Source organism: Dermacentor variabilis, chromosome 1 (assembly GCF_050947875.1).
Source record: "Dermacentor variabilis isolate Ectoservices chromosome 1, ASM5094787v1, whole genome shotgun sequence".
In the NCBI taxonomy this organism is placed as follows: Eukaryota; Metazoa; Arthropoda; class Arachnida; order Ixodida; family Ixodidae; genus Dermacentor; species Dermacentor variabilis.
In genome coordinates this window covers 238,598,747-238,622,570 of record NC_134568.1, presented here as the reverse complement: position 1 = coordinate 238,622,570, position 23,824 = coordinate 238,598,747, and the positions used below count along the sequence as shown (strand labels likewise).

The 23,824-nt window shown below is 45.4% G+C and overlaps 1 protein-coding gene across 1 annotated transcript in view; it reads left to right on the top strand.

Annotated features, from left to right (window-relative positions):
- LOC142560195 (uncharacterized) overlaps positions 1-23,824 on the top strand; it is a 64,230-nt gene that overhangs the window by 5,571 nt on the left and 34,835 nt on the right. The gene's annotated exons all lie outside the window — the stretch shown is intronic.

The following is a 23,824-nucleotide window of genomic DNA, read 5'->3' as shown; positions in this document are numbered from 1 at the left end:
GGAGACTAAGTGCTTGTTATGATGGATGGTTAATGCAGTGAAACCCTCTGCTCAATCCAGTAATTTTGTTGCTAAGCGTCTGAGCCAGCGCCCCCCCCCCCCGTTGTGCTAAGAAAACAAAACACCCTTCAGGAACTTTTCTCGCTGCTTTCAAGTTTTGGTAGCCTTTGATTTACATAGCAACGCGAAGTAGTATAATGCATGTCTGCTGTACTACACTTATGAACCCACCTAGCCAGATAACCTGTGTGTCCGTGATCTCAACAGCAGATTTTTGAGGTGTGCCTTTCTTTCTGTACCCACAGCCATACAGTCGCCATTGCGATTATCGTTGTTGATTTCATTGCTGCATGTTATTATTTAGCAATCCTCCATTCACAGTAAACTGGCACTGCGCGAAGTTCTGAATGGGCTAATTGAAGTTCTCTAGTATGAACTTTGGACTTTCCGCTCAAAGTTGCATTTGGTCAGTGCACGATTACTTCTGCTTCTATTCGTATAATTTCCATTCTCGGCCCACCCGATCAATAGTTTTAATGCAAGGCACTCGTCAAATACTTCTTGCGTCTTAGTAAGTAACGTAGTCGGCATTCCGAGCTTCTTCCATATCAAGGCACAAATTTCTAACAAGATTCCTAACAAAATTGTTGTCCATACTGCTGTAGAACTATGGGAGCCTTCCTCGCTTTTGGTCTCAAGTCGTCATGACTGAAATTTTTCAGAAAGCTTCCTATTAATAGTGCACTTTCAGGAATACGTGTCCCTCAATGATAATGCGTCCCTCGGGAATGGTGAATGTTGTAAGTGCTGTCTGTTAGGATAAAATTATAACTGGGATTTCATGTGTACGCGTGCGTGCGTGCGTGCGTGCGTGTTGAAAAAGAAAAACTCCCGATAAAGCTTTCTGTTGCTCAAAACGTGCTACACAAAAGTGCTGTTTTTTTTTCGACCGTGAAAGAAGCCCGCGAATGTACGCAAAATCGCCAATCGACTAGCCTCTTGAGGCACTTTGCGTGTATTCACGGGCTCCTTTCACCTACGGAAAAACCCTTTTATGTAGCACGTATTGAGAAACAGAAAGCGTTATCGAGAGTTTTTCATATTACTGTACAATTTTCTCATTGACACCTTTCACCTAATTATAAGAGAAGATGATTAATAAACTGAAAATAATTATGTATTTACGCGGAGTGCAAAAATTAACCTGAGCATCTCCAAGCGACGGCAAATGACAATACCTTGGTTCTGTTCAGCTACGTGACATTCGCATATATTTAAATATTGGTGCATGATAGTTGGGACACCCTGCATAGTTCGAGAAAGATAAAGCTTCTGCAACTTACCCAGTAGAACAGAGCGATAACTGCTGAAAGCCGAGAACAAAGGGCTCGGCAAACGTCCTTGTCAGTGCAGGCGATGTGCCACATTAAAACACCCGACGCGTAACCCATTAAATCATGGCCCAAGATTGGGTACAATCCCTCGGCGACACGTTCATTCCAGAAGTGCAGGAACAAGTTGCACTATACGCGATAAAGATTTACGTAGAGCTTAACTCTTCATGCACAGAAGTTTGTTTGAGGAGTAAAACCGAATATTATTGAACAAATTGTGAGTATCTCGCAAGAAAATGCTGCTGTCAGCTGAAGAAATAAAATGCCACTTTTCAGTCGGACAAAGTGAGGTGGACACCTGAGGGGCCACCACACATTAAGGGTCTAGTAGTCATTTTTCCTTGAAAGCAGCACAACAGTCCTGGTTTCCTCGCAGGCACAAGGGGGCATTGCATGTCTCGTCCATCCACGTTGTCCTCGACGGCTGCAAATTTGTGCTGAACATGGGTCAGCTCCGTAGTGTGTGCCTTTTCGGCTGGCGCTTCCTGTTAATTAGACGTATCATAGTGTTTACATTAGACTTTGATATGCTTATCTCAACTTCCTTTGTGACGGATCCCCAGAAAGGAACGCGGTTCTTCTACCGTAGTTAGCCTGCGAGGCTTGCACTGCTGCATGGGCGGAGAAATTTGTGTGAAATACCAGCAGCTCTGTCAAGGATGGCAGCTAAAAGCTGGCTGAAGATGTCACTTCGACTTACAGAATAGCGCTCAACCGTCTCACCAATAGTGAATATTTTATCTGTGAACAGAATAAAATACTTTGTTTCCGTCATTAATGGATGAGGAGAGGACAACTGCTGTATAGCCACCCCTGACTGGCCCTCTTCCCCCTTCTGGATAGAGCAGGTGATGCAGAAGAGGTCCTCAAGAAAAAAGAAACGCCAAATACAGTTGTGAAATGTAGATATACATTCCAGTAAGAAGGAAACCATAATATTCCTAGAAAAAAAACAACAAAAAGCTCTGTAATATATTATAGCTGAAGAGTAAAATTGCGTAAATGAAATTTGCGAGAAGCAAAGTCGCTGTCAAAAATAAGAAGTACTGAACACAAAATGATCAAGTATATAACTTCAGACCGTACATCATTCATTCAAAATCTGAGGATACCTAAGCACTTCTTGTGAGTTGTGAATGCGAAAGCATTAAGATTAATGTCGCTGAGCGGTCCTTCGAGGTTTATGCTGCGAGTACCATAGCGGTACGTGCTGCCCGAGCCAGCAAGCGGCAGTGCTGGCCCGCGGTGCTGGCTCGGGCGCGGCGCGCTGGCTTCCGGCAGCAAGAGCGAGACTGACGTGGTGATGCCCTCTCCGTTCTCGCGACACCTCGCACGCTATCATTGCCCTTTCTCCCACTCTGCTCCGTTGAGGCGTGTTCGTGACGTGGCGTCTCAGCCGATGGCTTTTTAGGCGCCGTTTCGCTGTTACAGACTACAGACGGCGGATTTTTCGCTCAATGGGTCACTTGACGCTTTCTCATTGAAAAGAAATTCTGGCCAAGAAAGTACATATCAAAATAATATTAGAAGATTCGCGTTCCGTGTTCATAACTAAAAGACTCTGATGTTTAATTAAACATTTTTTTCCAATTCTCTTACATTCACGCTCATAATATCAATATTGTCTTTCATGTAATTGTTCAGCAAAGTGGGAATGTGGCACTGAAGTCACTGTGTCGCATAGTTGGCGCGGTAAGCGTGTAGTTTCCTATATTCTAGTTTACGTGTGCTGTAATCAGTATGACGTTTTCAAAAAACTTGACCAAGTTTTTTATGAATTAGGGGGTTTTACGTGCCAAAACCACTTTCTGATGATGAGGCACGCTGCAATGGAGGACTACGGAAATTTAGACCACCTGGGGTTCTTTAACGTGCACCTAAATCTAAGTACACGGGTGTTTTCGCCCCCACCGAAATGCGGCCGCCGTGGCCGGGATTCGATCCCGCGACCTCGTGCTCAGCAGCCGAACACCATAGCCACTGAGCAACCACGGCGGGTATTGACGAAGTTTAGCGAGATAATTTATATTGTCTTTCAAATCGTTTGTTAGCGCATTGCACAATTTATAGCTATGAATGTCTTCAATCCGTGACAAGCTTAATTTATGGAGTAATGGCTGTACCGAAGGGGGAGGGGGGAATTATATAAAGTAAGAAGGGGTTAGCAACTCGAATAACGTTTCTGCGTAGTTGTTTTTTTTTCGTTATTATATTCGGCGGTCCCATAGTTATGAAACTGTCAGTGGGTCCACCTAATACTATACATATCAAGTATAGAATTAATAGTAAAACTTCTCAATATTAAACATAGTTATTGTACCTTAAAGTAGCATACAATAATTTATGTGTGATGGAAACAACGTATTGTAAAGAAGAAATAAGATACTTTTGGTGACAACCTTTGTGTCTGTAAAGCTGTCCAGTTATTTGCACAAGCTTTTTTAGGCATCTATTCTATGTCTGACATGTTCGCGGTAATTATCACACCAAAGTTTAAACTGGTGTACGAGTTCCATTTTATTACCAGACTGCATCAGCTTTAGACATGGGGCAATGACCTTTCACTCTGCTTGAACAGTATGGCGTTTGCTTCGCGTGTGTTAATCACCAACCAATTTTGAAGTACCCAAGTACTAATCTTTCTTAACGCGGTGTTTGCCCGGTCAAAAATTTTTGAGGTAGTTTCTGAAGCTAAAAATACTCGTATCGTCAGCATAGATGACTAATTTGATCTGTTCGTCCAAAATGGTATTTAAGTACAGAATAAATAAAAATGAACTCAAGATGCTGCCCTGGAGTACTACTGTGCAAATCGGGAGCAAGCCCGAATAGTTGCCGTTCTACGTATTGAAAACTATATGAGAGATAATATTGGATTGGTTGCAACAGTTCAACTCGTATTTCGTAAATTTCCAACTTGCTAATTAGTTGTTTTCGGTCTAGGTGATCAAATCCTTTTGTAAGAACAGCAAATATAGCTAATACATATTTCCTATTGTCTATATTCTTTATAGTATACTCCGTCTGGTCAAGTAACGCAGATTATGTTCACCAATGTAGGCGGAAACTGTACTACGCATCGAACAGAATGTTTGCTTTATTAAAAGAATCTGAAGGTCGCATTAAAATCAATTTTTCTAAGCCCTTTGAAAAGACTGCCAGCACAGGAACCGGGCGACAATGCCCAAAATTATTGTAATTCCTCTTATATGTATGGTCATTTTTTAGAGAATGTTCCCAGCTGAAGCACACATTATATATATGCGTTATGACTGGTGCTATCACATCAATGACAAATTTCCCAGGTCTTATTTGTATCCCTTGAGTGCCACAACTAGTAGTGTTATCCAATGCGAAAATAGTAGACTATCTCAACTGCCGTAACGGGTTTGGGAAACATGCTACTAGAACAATCGGTATTAGATTCTACGTGTATCAGATCGCTTATTGATGGTAGTGACAAATTCGTATATTTTGCATTCAAGGCATCCGATTAACTATGCCCACTTATAAATTCAGCATTTATTGTCAGATCACTTCCGCAGTTTGATAACTTAAATGGTTTAGAACGTCATTTAATTTCGTCCAGATACCTTTCATAGCACGGCTGAGGGAAACAAAGCCGTTCTCGAGGTACTGGGTCTTGGCTTTCTTCAATTCTTTATTCAGGTCACTGCGGTACTTCTTAAATTCTTGAAAATCTGAGGGGCCTCGAGTTTGAAGAACTTCTCATATAAACCGTTTCTTTTAGGATGGTTGTCACAAATAGGGTCTTTAAAAAATTTTAATTATGGGGTTTACCGTGCCAAACCACTAACAGGGTCTTGTTTATCGATGGCTTTCTGGTTTTTCTCGGAGCTCGAAAAGCCGTGAAAGGGAACTACTTTGAGCACAGATGCATAACTCTTCTAAAAAACAGGTTGAACCCAATGTTAACATCGCGAATGGGTGACCATTCAGTAGGTATTATATCATGTCGGAAATAAACCAGCTGTGATGGCAGAATTTTTCGGTACTTGATAGCCGTGCAAGTAAGTGCTTGTTTTTTCTACTGTGTTAACACATAAAAATATCGGAAGTTGTTCGCTAATGTCAGAAGCGAAAACGCCTGCTTTAGTGTAGTGAGGCTTGTGATTTGTCATGAACAGGACAATGAGAGTATAATAACGACTCGTTATCTTCGTCGGTAACTTTATAAGGGTATAGATGCAGTTTGTATGAAACATTAATTCAAATTCATTAGCGCATTTGGAACTAGAAAACATGTTAATATTAAATTATCCTTCGCACGTAACCGCACGCTTACTTTCATATACAAATGAAAAAAGAGATTCTAGATAACTGAAAAATGAGGGAAGCTTTCCGTTGTGTTGCCGATAAACTGTAACAAGTATTAATTGGCCACTTTGTTCCGTCAACACCTCAATGCGTAATACGTAAAGGAAGTCAGTACCTCGCAGTGTCAGTCGGTTATTGACAGTACAGCGACGCCATCACCTCTTCCGTTATTTATGTTAAGATTATCTGTTTTGAAGCCAGAAATGTTAAAAGGCACATCTTCACTTAAAACCAAGTTTCAGTTAGCACGCTAGAACTGAATTCAAAATTTATTTGGCTAAGTAATCCTTCTGGAAAAAGGCTTCTGTCTCTGGCCGATTGCATGCTAGCATGAGAGGAATAGCTTAATAGACTGGAAATGGCTTGGGGAGCAAAATAATGCACGCACAAGCGTGGAAGAAGCCCGCGAATACATGCAAAGTGCCTCGAGCGGCCAGCCGCACGGCAGTCTTGCGCGCATTCGCGGGCTTGATTCACGCTCAGAAAAACACTTAGTGGGCCACAGAAAGCTGTATTGGGAGCTTTTCATGTCGCTCTACAATTGTCTCATTCACGCTTCTCATATATATATAATATCTGAGAAGTTGATTATTTAGTTAAAACTAATTATGTAATTAGACGGAATGCAAGAGACGCTCTCAGTATCTCCAAGCGACGGCAAGCAACATTACCTTGGTTCCGTCCAGCAATGTGGCATTTGCAAACTTTTAAATCTTTGTGCATGATAGTTGGGACACCCTGTATACGTGGCCTCTGCTAGTTCCCGCGCCATCGTATCTATACTTATCTATACTTATCTATCTATACTTACGTAGTATGCATGTGTGTACTAGAAAAGGTTGACACGTGCGCGCCTTGCAATGATACGACAAATGCGAGCCTGTCCCATTTCTGATTGATCCTAAGCACGAGGTCGCGGGATCGAATTTCGATGCGGGCGAAATGCGAAAACACCCTTGTACTTAAGGTGCACGTTAAAGAACCCCCAGGTCGTCAAAATTTCCGGACTCTCCCACCACGGCGCGCCTCATAATCATAAAGTGGTTTTGGCACGTAAAACCCCATAATTCAACTTATAATTTCTGAGTGATCATGCGTGCTCTCACAATCGATCATTTACACAACGGCCAGTTTGGCCGATGTATACCTTACTGCAGCTTAAAGGAATCTTATAAACGACCCCGGATGTAGATTTAAAAAAAAAAACACTTTGCGTGCTTCGCAACACATTCGGCACTTTTTACAAATGACAGGCGAGCACAAATACGAGAAAGTTTTCGAGGAGCCGAAAACACTACCAGAACGTCATACCTAGAAGCCACATTCTTTAACGAATGAGCCACTCTGTGTACATACGGAATGACAACAGGACGCGTTTTCCTTTTCTTTTCGCTTTCTTCCGAAGCACTCTTTGGCACACACTGAAATTTTTTCAACATAGCTTCGCCCACCGAAAATAAAACTAGCCGTTGTATAAGTGATCCCTTGCGAGAGCACCCATGATCCATCAGAAACAGGACAGGCTCGCATTTGCCGTATCGTTGGAAGGTGTGTACGTGCGAACCTTTGTTGGTAAACACATGCATACCACGGAAAAGTAAAAATACGGTGGTACGGGAACTAGCAGATGCCAGTATATCAGAGTTCCGCGGTTGTCTCTTTACGAGAATGAGTTCAGTTTTCTTGCTGATAGGTTGTGATTGAGCTTGGTATCATTCTCATGTAAACTCATTTTTTTATGTTCTTGTGCGCATGCCTGATAGTATGTAAAACGAAGCATCGGGAAAAAAGCTTAAATAATTAGAAGCAGATGCGAGTGTGCGCCTGTCCATGTCTTATTTTGCGCCTAAAACTATTTCTAGCCACGTAAAAACTAGCCCGACAGCAGACATTAATAAGCTTAAAGGACGACTTGAATTGAGTCCCGTCAATATTGCTACTGTAATTAGGAGCTATTACAACGCAGATGTCTGTGGCTAGGATCTGGCGGATCGCGTCCGGGCGTAGACCAACATATTTCGTACGCGGGCCGATCCCGATGATAGCGCGATACCGGGTCTAACCGCGGCGGAAGTGACGCAGGCGTTAAGCACTCCCCATACGTGGGCCGATCCCGAAGATGTGAACAGCCAGACCGACCCACGGCGGAGGTGAAGCAGGCGTTAAGAACTCCTCATACGTGGGCCGATCCCCAAAATGGTGCAATACCGGGCCGGCCCGCGGCGGAGGTGCAGTTCGCCATTAACCGGGTTCTTAAGGGGCCCACATACACAGATTCGCTGCATGCTCATCCTTCTTCACAGAGTGAAAGGGCACTGAGTTTTTATTGATCAGACATTATAAGAAAAATACTTAAGAAATGCACAATTAGATAAGCTGATATAGTGGTAGTGAAAATTTATAGGTCATCCGCCGTCTATACTAGCACCACTCGCTCTCCATCTTTCCGCCTGATGAAAATCTTGGCATTGCGAAGCCACTCATAATGAAACAAATATTCCTTTGCCAATTTCTTTGTTTCAAACAGCAATACTCTCGAGTATTTAGTCATTTTTTATAGATCTGTACTGAAGTAGCTCTTAAGGAACATCTTTTTTTTTTTGCCATTGATCTGTCGTGTCCTACCGATAAATTTGAACTATGACACAGGGTGTCCATGGGTGAATCTATGGGTGAACTAAGACACCGGAAACGTTTATAGGACGGACTCCATACAGGCACCTTCGCCATCATGACGATGATGCCCCTTCAGAGCATGGCTCGTGGCCACTGTGAGGCAGGGAGAAAGAATCGGGTGGTTGTGTGCACAGTTAATGAATTCAGAAAAAAAAATAACTAGAGATGGTAAAACTGCGAATAGTTTGTAGCGTACTAGAGAAGTGCTACACCCTTTATGACAGAGTTCGTGGTCGTAGAAGTTGTTAATCACTCCTTGCTTGAACGGTCTTCGAAGGCTGGTTATTTATTATTGTTGATTGGTGCTTCAGATGAGAAGCTTGCGGAAATATCACGTGACTCCGACAATGTCACAGGGGGCAATGAATCAAGTGACAGGATTCTGACTTTGAAGAACGCGCAAGCAAGGTCTCATGAGAAAAACCATGCACACTCTGTGCGAGCTATGTGATATATAGATTGTTGAAGATGATGTTCCGCTAGTTATAACAAAGATATGCGACCTCAACGTGGGCTACAATATACACAGACTCTAAAAAAACGTTTACACCCTTTGGGGTGTATATGTGCCACACAACACCCTAAAACAAAATTACACCCTTTCGGTTGTATCTCGCCACACAACAATAAACGTCCTCTGTTTTGTCCGCATTTCCTTTCACTAACGCTGCGAGCCCTGTACCTCCTAGTAACGAACGGCATGCGCGTTATCAGCATGACATAGCATTCCCGACAGGAAAGTAGCGGGCGCGGCGTTTTCAAGAAAGGAAACGCAAGCAAGGCAGATGACGATTATTGTTGTGTGGCAGATATACACCCAAAGGCTGTACCTTTGTCTGAGAGTGAACAATAATCGTCATCTGCCTTTCTTGAAAACGCCGCGCCCGCTACTTTCCTATCGGCAATGCTATGTCATGCTGATAACGCTCATGCCGTTCGTTACTGCACTCTCAGGCAAAGTTTACACCCTTTGGGGTGTATACCTGCCACACAACAATAATCGTCATCTGCCTTGCATGCTTGCGTTTCCTTTCTTGAAAACGCCGCGCCCGCTACTTTCCTGTCGGGAATGCTATGTCATGCTGATAACGCGCATGTCGTTCGTTACTGGAAAATACCGGGCTCGCCGCGTTAAAGAAAGGAAATGCGGACAAGACAGATGACGATTATCGTTGTGTGGCAAACGGGTGTAATTTTTCTTAAGAGTGTCGGAAGTGCCGGGCCCGCAGCGTTGAAGAAAGGAAATGCGGACAAGACAGATGACGTTTATTGTTGTGTGGCAAGATACGACCCAAAGGGTGTAAACTTTTCTTAGAGCGCACTCTAAAAGAAGTTTACACCCTTTGTGGTGTATACCTGCTACACAACGATAATCGTCATCTGCCTTGCTTGCGTTTCCTTTCTTGAAAACGCCGCGCCCGCTATACTTTGCTGTCGGCAACCCTATGTTATGCTGATAACGCGCATGCCGTTCGTTACTGGAAAGTACCGGGCTCGCAGCGTTAAAGAAAGGATATGGGGACAAGGCAGATGACGATTATCCTTGTGTGGCAAGATACGACCCAAAGGTTGTAAAGTTTTCTTAGAGTGTATTGCCATTCCAGCTAACAGTTTCCTTAACGTTTCTCCAACAGTATGTGGCGATCTTAACTGTAATGCCGAGTCATATATTAGCAAATTTTTGGAACGGATGTCTCGAAAGTGGTGCTAGTCTTAGGAATTGTCTTAAGCATACATGACGACTACTTCTCAGCGTCAATTTCGCAACTACAATTGTGCCCTAAAATAAGTTATTAAAAATATTAGTTACAATTCTTACAAAATGTTATAATTTCGGTCATTAACGACTTTATCGTCACAATTTGGCATGTTGCTAATGCATGCCTAGCCATGGTTATATTGCGCTCAGTTTTACAAACACGATATTAAGGAAGGACAGGACCTGTCCTTCCTTAATATCGTGTTCGTAAAACTGAGAGCAATATAACCATGAACGTTCACCAACTAGCCCCCTTCATTGCTTTACTAAACGCCTAGCCACGTAACCAATCTACAAAGACGGCAGGAGCCTACAAGTTAGTTTCCTTAAACGTAAAGTGTTCCGCATCAGAATAAGCCCCTAGTATGTGTGCTGTCCTGTGTTGAACGTGTCGGATGATGACGTCGTTTCCGTGAAACGGAAGTCTGCGGGATACCTCGAGAAAAACCGCTCCTGCGATAAAAATTGGTCGCGCCATGTGTCAACGAAGTCCAAAAGCAGCGCGCCACCTTTCTTGAAGTAGAGGAAGCTTGGAGAGGCGCGCCATCTGAATGGTGTCAGGCAGGGCCCGCGAGTTTCAATCGAAGCGTGTACGGGGCTCCTGAGGTACAGACGGGCGAATGTCCTCATTATGGTAGCTATAGGAGCAAGCCGGGAATGGCACGCGTTTCATGAAGTACATAATTTTTGTTGTACCGAGCTGCAGTCGATACATTAGCGTTTCCGTACCTATTTGAAAGCTCTAGATACGAGGCGTAATTAAGACGAGAATACACTTTGCAACGGATCGAACTCTTATTTTCAGTGAAAGAAGTCGGAATGCTGTGCTTCTTACTTCAGAATTTTTAAGGCACAACGCGTATCCATTAATGCGAATTGAATAAGCTGAAATTCCGTTTTGTTATGGGCCGCTTTTACCAGTGCGCCCGCAAGTTCGTTGGCTGCTATCTGATAGCCTGTCTCGGGACACCCTGTTATACCACTTCTTGTCTTCGTTCAGCAGCCTTAGTGAAGAGCCTGTGAGAGGCCCTCGACTACGAGGCCTTCACTCTCTTCTGCATCGCCTTGGACGTCATCCTTCACTTCTAAGCAATTGTGGCACCACCTTCAGTTCATGCTGTCCGCAGAAGTGTGTCGAATGGCCTCTCCGAAGAACGAGACCCTGGAATAGCTAGTTCGGATCGCGAGCAGTTGTATAGTATTGGAACGCTGTCCACTACCCAATCGGAGCATGCCAGTAGCGTGAATACGGCAGTCCTTGCGTGAAAGACGATGTCATCAGCGTGCGCTTTTTCTCATCACCTGCAATAATAGGGAGAACAGGTTATAGGCACAGCGCAGCTAGTTGTACGAGTTGGTTCAGCATTGTGAGAAAATGCGAGAAATTATGCCTCTAGCATTCATTGGCACATCGCTAAGCATCTTTCTTCTGTGGGAAACGATGACCACAGGCGACCTATGGTGCTCACTGAAATCATGCAAGTACTGGATGCAGGACATTGAGTACTTGTAAGTCGCTTCGAGCTGAAAGTGTGCGCAGCTTAGTAAGTATCCTGTGAAGAGCATTCACTAGTGACTGCAGTATGACGGCGACCTGCTGGTCTTCCTCTTGCAGTTTTTGGGGATCAGCTAAAGAGTTCGACGCTGGCGTTGTGCCTTGCAAATCCGAGCTTGAACGATGCTTTGGAAGTGCAGGTCAACAATCAGCAGTTTCGCTCTCCGCAGCTTTCTTAGGCTTGGATTATTTGTTAATCGAATAACGTCTGCTTGGCGTGGGTGGCAAAGGAGGCAGTGATGAAGGAAGTGGCACTCACATCATAGGTGCTGTAAGGGTCCTTGAGAATCGTCAGCGTCGTTTTTAAATTATGTCGGCAACTTCTCGCTACGACGATTGGCCCCTCGCCACCTGCTTCAATATGGACATTTCTGCTTGAATAAGGGGGCACTCCTTTCACGAGGCATCATGGGGTCCGAAACAGTAAGGCCACTTGAGAGCGTGGCTTTGCAGCAGTCAGTGCTATGAGGCTTGGAGCCACGGGTGCACGCCGTCCCATTCGTGCACGCACTACTCACGTGTCCAAGCTTCATGTATTTACTGCACTACAGTGATCTTGGTATGAATAAACAGATCATGTGCCGAAATTGGCCTACCGCGACATGTGACGGAAGCTATTCACAGTTGAAAGTCATCTTGACACAACGTCACTTGCTGATGCGAGAAATGTGTGGGACCAATTTGTAGCTCAGTCTGTAGCTGGCTTAATAACTATTGGCAAATTTGTGTTTGAAATGGCCTCGTCAATGTCGTAGATGACGCCAGTGTTGACCTCCTTGCCGGGTAGAACATGGGATCAGATTTGCATACCACCGAGTTTGGTGACCTGGCATAAGGTCTCTAACGCGCCCACGTCTTAAACATATATTTCGAGAGAGAGAGAGAGATGAAAAGGTAAGGATGTTAACCAAAAACGTTCGCGGTTGGCTACCCAACGCTTGGGGAGGGGGAAGAATATATAAGCAGAAAAGAAAAGAAAAAATAAATAAAGAGGCAGTCGCTCTGAACAGACTCGCAGAGGAATGTTCGCTGACAATCACAGGCGTTCGTACAGGCCAGTCGCCTTCAAGAAGTGCAATACGCGTTTTGTGGCCTAGTGCATTCAAGAATGCTTAGGCGAAGGACCCAGAACATTTTCGTCCAATAGTGATCTGTCATCCAAGCGACTGAGTCTAGGGGCGCTGTAACACAAAGCTATTCCAAGCTGTTTCTATTCCATTTTGTCACTAGAACTCCACGATAGGTCAAAAATATTTCGGGCCATCCCACGTCTGTTTGTCATGCGACATCACGAAAACTGAGAAGACACCCCCTCTAATATTACGTGTGCACACTAATTATGTATGATTAGGCCAAACAAAAGAAAAATAAGTTATTCCGATTCTATGCCCTTTCCGCCATTGGTCAACATTTTTGTGGCTGTGCCCGCTCCTCCTGTCTGTCACGCCACGTCACAAAACCGTGAAAACTCATCACAGAAAATTGACCTGTACGCACTAAAGAATCAATTATACGCCGACCAAAGCAGATTCTTTTTCTGGAATAGCAAGATACTGCCCCGTTCCAAAAGGAATAAAAGATGGCTGCCAGCCGATCGCTTTGGCACTGCATACTCTGAGCTGCCGGATAGAATGAATTTCTCTGGGTGAAATAAATAGTTCTTCGTGGCAGTATAACGTTGTCGAGCCTTTTTGGCATGTGTATCACATCCCTCTGCCAAGTCTTCTTCGGTGAGGAGCCTTTTTAGCGGCACTTTAAACATTCGGTTGCACGCCACCGTGATTTTCGATCATCCTCCGCAAGCTGACTAAGAAAAAGCGGGTCAATCGCAGCCGCCGGCACCACCCTCTTCAACCGGTTAAATATATTCAGCGCGTTGGCTCGGCCCCATCGAAATCTTCTCCACTATAGCGTGCTCCTCGCCTTATGTCAACCAATTAGATAAGAAAAACTGCTCAATGTAGGCAATACTATTCGCTTTGAAAGCAAAAAAATGTGGCCCCCTTTAAACGAGGAGTGCGTTTGATTGGGCTTTTCAAACAACGCTGCGGGTTACGTCCCGATGCTTGCGTCGCCAGTTACGTAAATATGACGTCAGGAGATTCTAATAAAAACAGATTGGAATATTTTGACCTTATAGGGCCTCTGTATAATGTCAAGCTATTCCATTCTGATTTTATTTCAATATCTTAACGTCAAACTTACATAACCGCCGACGAAAGCATCATGGCGTGACCCGCAGCGATGTTTCAACAGCCCAATCAAACGGCCTCCTCGTTTATAGGAGGTTACTTTTGTTTACATTGAAATAAAATGGTTCTTCCTAAGTTGACAGATTTTTCTTATCTAATTGGCTGACAAGAGGTGAAGAGCGCGCAGAAATAGAGACGGTTTCAGTGGGTCCGTGCCAGCACAGTGAAAGTAGATAACCGTATGAGGAGGGCGGTGACGGCGTCAGCCATTGGTACGCTTTCTCTGGCTTAGTTTGCGGAAGCGGGTCGAAAATCGCGGTGGCGTGCAGCCGAAGGTTAAAAATGCCGCTAAAAAGGCTCCTCACCGAAGAAGACTTGGCAGAGTGATGTGATATACATGCCTAAAGGGCTCGGCAACGTTATACTGCCACGCAAAAAGTTCTATTATACCCAAATAAACCCATGCTCCAGGCAGGTTCGAGTAGCCAGTGCCTGAGCGATCGGCGGCAGCCACGTTTTATTCCTTTCGGAACGGGGCAGCCTGCGGCTATTCGGAAAAAAAATACAGTTTTGTTCGGCATAATATTTCATTTTTAAGGAGCACTCGTCACTTTGACGCAGTGAGTTATTGCGGTTTTGTGACATTGCGTGAAAGGCAGGTGAAGTGGGTGCAGCCCGCTTCACCTGCCTTGCCCAATATGCCCAATATAGCAGAGGCTTTTGCCCAATATAGCAGAGGCTTATTCGCAAAAAGGCGTCGAATCAGAAATAACTATTTTCTTTTTCTTTGGTCCGATCATGCATAATTAGCGTGTACACGTCATATCAAATGGGGAGCTATCGCGCTTTTTGTTACGTCTTTTGACTGAGAGACGAAGTGGGGGGTGGCCCGAAAATTTTTTGACCGATTGTGGAGGCCTGATTGCAGAATCGGAATGGAAAAGTTTTGAATAGCTTTCGGTTATAGCGCCCCTGCAGCCCTAGCTTGCAGAACGCATCGTTTATCCTCGAAGGATGGGCAGCGGCGCAGGTTTCCCATTATCTCGTCGCACCTGTAAAAATTCCACGCCACACTGTTGGCCATTCCTATTAGGAATGAGTAGGTATTCGTAAATGTGACGCCCAAGAACATGTGACACAATAAAGTAGTTTTACGACGGGAGAGTCCGGGTGGCAGGCGAAGTCGCAAGTTAAGGTGGAGAGAATACAAGCGCGAGTTGGTCAAACTCGGCGAATTTCATTCTAGAAGTGGGAATTGGGGAGCAAGTGATTGAAGTTGGAGTACAGCATCCGTTCTCGAGAGTGGTATAGGTACCCGCTATTTCTGATGAGCCGACCACGTAGCTTCTTCTCCACTGCCATTGCCGACAATTACACAGTGGCTCGGCAACCATTGAAATAGAATGTCGTGTCCTTTCTCGAGTGCTTGGTAATGACTATGCCTTACTTAGTATAGTAGCTGGTCGTGTAGCCGATAACGTAAGGCAAACTGCAAAGTTTGTAGTGCTGTTTTCAATCACAGAAAATGGCCCAGCGATTTGGTAGTTGTCGGAGCACGTAAGAGACTGCACTTCTAAGAGCCGCAAGTTTTGCTGCTGTCCACGTCGTAATGTGACAAAATTTAAATTGCAGAGAGACGGCGTCTCTTAGGTAGGTAGGTAGGTACCACTGCTTAGGTAGAGCTGTTGGCATTGGTGGAACCGTCTGTGTACATGTGTAAGAGGTTCTGATAGGACTTGTTCAGAAGGAGCAGAGACTGCTTCAAAGCTATCATTGACAAGTCTGCGTACTTAACAATCCCAGGAACTGAGAGGCACACGTAAGGTTACCGGAGATATCACAATGCAGATGTTGAGCGTTTCGCAAACTTGAAGCCATATTGTAATGCGTTATGGGTATTTAATCACAATATTAGAGAATGAAGCCTGTGTTCTCCGCACTTGCAAACAGGATAAATGGTGGGATGGTAGCCGTGAGAGGTGTTAGATGTTCACTCTTAACAGTTCAACGGCGACATGAGTGGTGACCGGGTGCTCTTGTGCAATGACGGTTGTTGCCATTGTCGAAGAACATCTCGGGAGGTTCAGACGTGTCCTAAGTGCTTCAGATCGTACGCTTTGTAGCGCACGAATATTGGTCTTGGATGTGTTGGAAAAGACAAGGCTGTTGCACGAATCCAAGAAAACGTGCTGCCTATGGCTGTAACATGGAGTGCATGGATGGTCTCCACAAGTTTCCAATTACAATTTTAAACATATTAGGATTAGAAATTAATTTTCAGGTAGGAGATATGGGGACTCCCGGTGAGATCACGATCGACAATAAACCTAAGAACCCGTGAGTATTCTTATACGTGAGTGAGTGGCCCTCAATGCACACCGGGTAGAACAATCGGTTTGCGTGTAAGTGCCACTAATGTACATTTTTCGGTAGATATCGTCAAACCTTGCCGGCGAAGGTATGTCGAAGTCAGGGTCGGCACTAGATGTATTCTTGTGCGCACCTGTGGCGGTGTCACGTCGGACGACCAGATGCAGATATTATCAGCGTAGAGCGAGACATGAGCGCTTGATGGTAGCGTTTCGGTAATCCCCACTAGCACGAGGCTGAAAAGACTCTGGCTGAACATTTCGCCTTGTGAGACAGCATGACTGGAAGAATACTTATTTGTCGCGCCATCTTCTGTAAGAACGAACATACATCTCTTTGAGAGATAGGTCCTAACCCATCCAAAGACATTACATCCTAGTTCTACAGGCTCAAGAGCTTAGAGAATGGCTTCGTGGGTAGCATTGTCGTAGGCAACTTTTACGTCTAGAAACAGTGCTACAGAGAGACGCTTCACAGATATTTATTGTTGCACGGTTGTGCCAAGATCAATAACTCTGTCAAAAACCAGCCAAAACACGACACGTCAAAAACCAGCCATAGCATAATAGTAGGTGACATAATATTCTAGGCACCATTCTATACGTGTCAGCAGCATCAATCATGTCCATGACCTTGCTGATACAACTCACAAGTGCAATCCGCCGGTAAGGTGTAAGGTGCAGCGGAGATTTTCCAGGCTTCAGTAGAGGCACCAGGCGGCTACACTTCCAATCGTCCAGGGCTATGATGTAATACCAAGAATAATTGAAGGTATCCGCAAGACAGGATTGTGATCTTTGACCTAGGTGGCTTAAGGCTGTGTAGGTCACCACGTCGGGACCTAGTTATGACCACCGCCTACACGTAGCCAAAGCCACTTGAAGTTCTTCCACAGAGAAAAGCACTCCCATACTTTGATTTCACGCGACGGGAACATCATGTAGTGATTGGTCGACTGGCAAAACGACATCGCCAGCAACCTTAGGACAAAAATAACCAGCAACATCAAGCTCTGGATGGCTTTGCTGTAAGTCCAGTGCAGTGAAGGGACGACGCTGTCGTGAAAACGAGCGAAAAACCTAAAGGGTTCTTCATACAGGGGATAATGGCTTCGGAGGGTCCAGTGATTCGCAGAATGGCTTCCATCGTTGGTCCTGAAGTTTATTCAGCTGACGCTGAACTTTCTTCTGAATACCTTGGGCTTCCCCGAGATCATATATGGACTTGATGTGCCTACACCGCCTCTCGACCCGCCAACGGATCGCCCGAAGCCTCTCCAATTCTTCGACGCAATCTGTGTGTCTTATACATGTTGTAAAGGTACGCGTAGAAGCCTGCAGCGTTTGTGCGACTTTGTCTACAAAGGACTTGGGAGCTTCATGTCTACGCTTGGCCTTGACCTAAATGCGATATGCTTGCCTGTATGAGAGCCTAAGTGAGAGAACTATCAAGGCCTATAATAGTCATGTGCGTAGGGATATATATGCTCGCTGCCGTGAGTTTCAATATCTGAGAACCAGTCAACTTTGCCATTTAAACTCTGCGACACTAATGTCAAGTCCGAGCAGCTGATGTAAGTCAATCTTCGGAGATAAATCGAGCTGCCATGGTTCCAAACTCTCAGTCCATGCTCGGAAGCCAGGTGAACTATACTCGAGCCTCTAATTTGCCCTGATGCTTCCCCAGTGTGGATGATGAGCGTTAATGTCGCCCATAATTGCCCAAGAACCAGAAGTTGTTGTGAATATATCTTTCAGTCTGTCTATCAAACTGACGTAAAGGAGACATACAGGCACATATCTGTGTAAATGACACATTTGTTTTGCAACACGAATACACAAGTACTCATTGTCGCCGTGAGGCTGCACTATTTGGTGAACATATGTGATCTTCTTGAGAATATGCACAATAACTTTACTGCGTTGAATGCATGATGAAGAAACAAATTATTCATAACCCACCAGTCACACTTTCTTTGAAAAATTAGCTTCACAAAAATTGATAATGGCGAACTTGTTTGAAAAAAAGTCGCAGTTTCGTCAGAAAGGCGAAGCATTGATTGCAATAGCAAATTAGTAGACAGCTTTACGAAATAAAGATAGTAGTTTTATCTGCCGTATAAACGTGTAAAAACATTCGATTCACTTACTAACTAAATAACAAGCATGGTGCCACGCACGCATAAGCTAACAGGAACACATCGCACTTGTTGACCGCGGAAACTCGCTGTCAAAACGCTGGAATAAGGAAGCGCAGCGGAAGCAGCGAACGAATTGACCTTCGTGCTGCCTCTCGCTTCAATGCAAATGAAGCGGCGAAAACACAGCGCACGGCGGACTCTGTCCCCGTCGCAGATCGATTCCAAGATAGGGCCCGCGAAGCCACGTGCGGCCGTGCGATATGCAGCAGCCGCCAGAGTAGAACGCCCTCCCCCCTCTCCCGCCCCTCCGTTCCCCGGGGATTTCGTTTCATTTCATTTCATTTCATTTATTTACTCTCAGGGCCGTTCGGCGTTACAGAGAGGAGTGGCTATACAAAAATGCAAATGGCTATACACGAATACATTTTTAGTAGGCAGGTTAATGAAGATGATCATGTACAGCAGACTTGAAGACTTCGGTTACTGCGATGGACACGATGGAGGCATGAAGGTGGTTCCAGTCCGCGCTTGTCTTCGGAACAAACGAATCAAAATAAAGATTAGTCCTGCAGCTTGGCACGCCAACTTTGAACCGGTGGTCCATGCGGGATGAAAAGTGCGAAAAGTGAAAAGCGAGTGCGTTCTCCTCACTTTCTTCCCTTGCGCGCGCGAGATTCGGCTCACCCACGTCGGCTCGTCGGCTCACCCTCGGACGGTTTCACTCGCACATAGAGCATACGGCGCGCGGCAACGATGTTATCACCCTTGCACTTTCTACGGAACATCACGGCGACGGTGACAGCGAAGCCAATGGCAGAAATGCGCCGTGAGTGTCCATACAGTTGACATCGCAATAAAACAAAGTGCCGAAGTTGTGACATCCATGAATGCAGACCTCTGGTGTTCTATTCAATAGAGAAGCGCATTTGACTTCCTCCCGGAAAGGTGGTTGTCGATGGCAAGCAATCATCAAATTCTTACATACGTGACAGTATACCTCTGGCGTTCTATTGTATGACAGATGGGCAATTGACCTGCTTCCAGAATGGCCGAAGTAGTTGTGGAAGGCTATCCTTCATGTTACTGTAGGCCTGAAATTCTGACATCCATGACAGCAGACCACTGGCATTCTTTTGAAGTATGGAAGCGCGCTTGACTTGCTTCCGGAAAGGCCGGAATGGTTGCCGATGGCAAGTAATGATATTACTTTAGGCCCGAAATTCTCAGATCCTTGACTTCAGATCTCTGACGCTCTATTGAAGTATGGAAGTGCACTTGACTAGCTTCCAGAAAGGCTTGAGTGATTGTGGATGGCAAGCCATCATGTTACTGCAAGCCTGGAAGTACTGCTCTAGGGTGTCCAGGGCTTGCAGTGCGCCTTTAGCGGAAGGTGTTGGCAGAACATTCAGGAGTGGGTGGATAACACTCAACAGCGACCTCAGTACAGCAATTACCGCGACGTCACTACAGCAAGTAGCACTTGGCGGTAGTCGATACTGTCGCTGCATGGAGACGGAGAAGTTTGCTTGTGCAGGCCAAGGAGCGTCAGCAGCTCTTTTCTGAGCCTCAGCGTTTTTCTGACAATCTAGATGTAGTCTATTTGGCGGTGGGGCCGGTGGCGCCCGCGTAAAGGACCACACTGGAGGCTAAATAACACCTTGTTCTTTCTAGTGAGCGCGCCATCAACGGGAACGTCGTCTTTTAACAGTCGTTATCGCTTCCTTCTATGACGAGTTATTCTTCACCATTTGGCTCCGTTTCTTCTTTATTAGTGGTCAGTTGTTTCATGAGGCATCATGATTTCCATTTCAGTATCTACATTACAGGATAGTCGCGTTGCAAGAAATTACTGTGTGGGGTTCGGTGCAGCGGGGGAAGCTGGCTTGTTGTAACATACTCCACTCACGTGACCCTTTCTCAAACGCTTGTGGCATTGAAGAGGCATCGGAACATTGGCTCCAATGGCGTGGCAAAATTACCAGCCTTCACAAGTGAAGGAAGACAGTCGCCCTTGAATATTACCTTGACGCAATGGGAGTTGTATAAAGTCGGCAAACTTGCAATATGGCCGTAGTATCAGTAGCTGGCTTGACCAGGACATGAAGGTGCTTGTGGTATTCAGACACTTGTGGCATTAAAGATGCCTCGGAATATAGGCTCCAATGAAGACGAAAAGGACCCACTTTCACATGTGAAGGAAGACAGTCACCCTTGAAGATCACCTTGACGCAATTGAAGTTACAATGTAGGCAAACTTCCAATATATCTGTAGGGTCAGTAGCCGGCTGGACCAAGAACAGGAAAGTCAGCAATTGGAATATAAACGTCGACATCATATATGAGGTTCCTTGCCGTGTGTCGGTCCTGCGGGATGTAAGCGCAGTCTTTGATGTCCCCAAGCTCCGCAAAGGTTCGCAAAAGCATGCTATGTGGCAGGGTGTTCGATGTCCATGGCCTGAACTTTCTTCCGGGGATTGAGTCAAATGTCCTCTATCTCATTCGGCACGAGTTTCTAGTCATGCCGAAATGATTTGCCGATTCACGCTCCTCAGGTTGTCCGATGAATTGATGGGAACAAACAGTATAATATGGCACGGAGGACCACGACTACTCTTCATGGTGGCCGTACTTGCTGGTGAAGACGCGCTGGGGATCCTCCTCTTGGCTTTGCGCTTTATCATAGGGACGAAACTGTCATTGCTGTCATCGCTACTCACCGTGTACAGTTGAGTGCTGTCGGTGCCATCATCCCGGCTGCTCCATTTCCTTGAGGTTGACGTCGAAGGCAATGCCGTTTAGGGCTACGTACAACGGGGTCAGGATATATCATCACATGCAGGAGACCCATGATCCCCAAAATACACTAAAGAACGCAAGAACTCAGAAGACCGAATGAGAGGCGTCCTACAGAACAAAGATGCGGTCTTCCCCATCTATGGCGAGGATATTCCTTCGAGTGTTGACACTGATGTATCTTACTTCGTTAGGCATCAGCGCCTCGAAATGCATAGATACGCTTTGCCTGTTGAGTTCTCTGATGTTGCTGGTGGCGAGTACAGGCACGAAAAGGATGGCGAATTGCTGAGGGGTTCGTGTCCCCCTTACATTGGACGCATTCGAACGGGACGCGACGCTGAGCATTCTCTTCCCCCTGCGGCTCAGCATAATCTGTCGTCGGATTGTTTCAAAGTTGTCGTCAGATGGTTTCCTCACAGTCAATGCAGTAGATCATGGTGTCGTCGGTGTCAGCGCTGCTTTCTTAGCCGTTTCGCTTCCTGAAGGCGGACGCCGTGGACGCTTCTGCGTCAGAAAGGCGTGCGTAGGGCTGGCCTTCCACAGGAAACAGGCCGGTGACGGTCGCTTGCAACGAAATCTGAAAAAAAAAAGCGAAGTAATCGGGGGCTTGAACAAACGTTCATCGTCTATGGGTAACACCTAACAGGATTTGCTAACCTGAATTTAGACATTATACACGTGCAGCTTTACATGCGTTAGCCAAGACAGATTCTGTCATTAAACTCCTCAATACGTTTATTTGACAGCTCAATGAACTAGAGGCCTGCACTACATGAATTACACCATACCAGGGTAAACCCACCTATAAACCACGTCGACTCGCAAGTTTTGCAACAGGCGCTGGTGCACGTTATGAAACTCAGAACTAAAGAGTTCACGCTGAGTTCTCAATTCTTACCGTACATCGTTAGCATTGCTGAGATTGAGAAAGCTAAATGAGTGGTGATAGAAGCGTTCTCGGGCACCCCGAAAATGAGAGCACCGTAAGATTGTAATGTTACTAAAATAGCCATTTGCGTCCATTCTTGATCGTTTTGTAACCAATTGAGACCACTTTAGTTGTGTTAGCTTGAACCATTGTTTTGTGTAACAGACACTTAGGCGCAGTAAGTGGCAGCGACGGCTTTCGACCTAAACAGCTCTCACCAATAACAACCTTTGATTCGGTTTCCCTCTTTCTCCCTCTCACTATATCTCTGTTCGACGAGTAAGGTCCGATCAAGAAATAAATTAAGAACCTTGAGGATAACACTTCGTAAAAAAACTTGGAACACAAAAAAGCGAAAACAAATTTGCGCAGTCTCGATTAACGAGCGTAATACCACGCGTTACACGTGTTAACAAGTGGCGCCAGCAGGGCTAGTATGAGCACGTTCTTTTCTCTTCCTCTCTCGCAGCCGGAGTGAAACAAGTTGGTTCCTCCGTGGTGCCTCGCTCAGCCAAAAATCAATCTCACATTACCTGGCATCACGAAAAAAGCTGATCTAACATCACCAGCCCTTAAACAGCTCACGCTACTATTTCTGTTCGAGAACTACCGTGATTCTACACATATCTACACTGATGGATCTATCTTGCCAAACAGCTCCGCGGCGGCAATCGTGATACCAGCGACAGTCACAACAATCAAATTTAAGACGACTAACGCGACAACGTCGACGGCAACAGAGCTCGCAGCGATCTTTAGTGCCCTTCACTACATTGGTAATGAACAGTCACACAAGTGGACGATATTCTGTGATTCTAAGGCGGCAGTGAAGTCTCTACTGTCACCTTTACGACGCGGACCACACGAACAGCTAATATTTCACATTACAGAGACGTTACACCATTTAAGTGATGCAGGCCATAAAATAACTTTCCAATTGCTTCCAAGTCACTGCGGGATTATCGGCAATGAACGGGCCGATAAAGCTGCCCGTTCAGCCCATACTGAGGAGCACCACGTACCAATTCCACTTTCCAGAACTGACGCAGCACGGAAACTCCGCCTGCTTGCTCGGCAGTATATCATGTCACATTGGAATGGCCCCCTTTTAAGAAATGCGCGATTGTACTCACTTGATCCAACATTAAGGCTTCGAGCGCCATCACAGCTTCGCTGTGGAGACGCCAGGCTTTTGCATCGACTGTGGTTGGGCGTTGCCTTTAACAAAGCCTATGCATTCCGCATAGGGACGACCGACACCCCAACCTGTGACCACTGCGGCCAGGCCATGAAGAATCAATTGGCCATATTTTGTGCGATTGCCAGCAGTACGGTCTACAGAGGGAATGCCTTCGCCACGAACTTGACCAACTGGACGACCAACCGCTATCCGAAAAAAGAATTCTACAACATCGAAGGGAGCTAACGTCACAGAAGAAGTCCGTGCAAGCGCTATCGCGCTTTTTTGCGATCTACCGGCCTTTGCGAACGCCTTTAACTAGAACGCCTTTTGTGTGTGTGTGTCTCCATGTGTGCGTGTTTCTTTTTCTTTTCTTTTTTTTTCCTCTCTGTCATCTTCTTAACCCCTATCCCCCATCCCCAGTGTAGAGCAGCAAACCGGAGACTCATATCTGGTTAACCTCCCTGTCTTTCCTCTTCATTCTCTCTGTCTCTCT